We start from the raw sequence: 1,205 nt of genomic DNA on the forward strand, positions 1-1,205 counted from the left end.
AATCAAATGCCTTTGCATAGTCAATAAAACACAAGTAAACATCTTTCTGGATATCAGAGCTGCTAGAGAGATGCAAATCAAAACAACAATGAGATATCATCTCACCCCAGCACAAATGGCAAAATTCAACAAGATAGAAAATGACAAGTGCTGGCAAGGATGTGGAGAAATTGGGACTCTCATATACTGCTGGTGAGACTGTAAAATGATACAACCACTGTGGAAATCAATATGGCAATTCCTTAAAAAGTTGGATTTAGACATACCACTCGACCCAGCCATTTCATTACTAGTTAAGTAAGTAATAGGGTGAACATTTGAACCAGGTAGAAATACTCCTTGGAACAATCAATCATGGCAGAACAGAAGGGCAAATGTTAGCATAGGGAGATATCTTGAGGGGCAGAAGTGCATGGGAAAGAAGGACACAGGGAAGAGGTAACTATAAGGAGGAAGTGGGAAAAGAGCTGTTGCATTGTGGGGAATTGCAGTCAATGTCATGAAACAAAATGAATATGAACTGCTGTATGGAAAATAATTTGCTCTATAAACCTTCACCCAAATCCCCCAAAAAAAAATTTTTTAAGACTTCTGGTAAGATGACATAACAGGCAGAAAAACTACACTGACCCTCTTCAACAAAGAAAAGAGAAACCAATGGACAGAGATACAGAAGATAATCCTGGAGCCCTGAGCTTTGAAAGACATATACAGAAGTGGATTAGGCACCAACTAGTGGAAAAACCAGAGGAGGCAGTGGCAGGGATCCAAGTAAGGGGAGGGAACCCAGGCCAAGCCCCACAATAGGCAAGGCAGGAAAGTGGGGCAAAGGAGAGAAAAAGGCCAGGGAGCCGGGACAGGGTTAGGAGGCAGCAGCAGGGATCTAAGTAAGGGGAGGGAACTCAGGCCGAGCCCCACAAGTGGCAGGCGGGAGAGTGGGGGAAAGGAGAGAAGAGGCCAGGGGGCAGGGAAAGAGTGAGGAGGCAGCAGCAGGGATCCAGGTAAGGAGAGGTTGGAGAAGTTTTGAACAGCTAGGGGAGACAAACTTGTCTGTTGGTTTGTCCTACTGTGGTGATGTGTTTCTGTGAGGCTAGAGACTGTGCCAACGGTGTTTCAGACCCAGCATGGTGCACATGGTGCACAAGTTTCAGTGTGGCTTGCAGACTGAGAAAGACTAGGAAAAAGGAAGAGGCCTTCCACTTCTT

Source organism: Orycteropus afer, unplaced genomic scaffold (assembly GCF_000298275.1).
Source record: "Orycteropus afer afer isolate SDZICR_OR568_19922 unplaced genomic scaffold, OryAfe1.0 scaffold00134, whole genome shotgun sequence".
In the NCBI taxonomy this organism is placed as follows: domain Eukaryota; kingdom Metazoa; phylum Chordata; class Mammalia; order Tubulidentata; family Orycteropodidae; genus Orycteropus; species Orycteropus afer.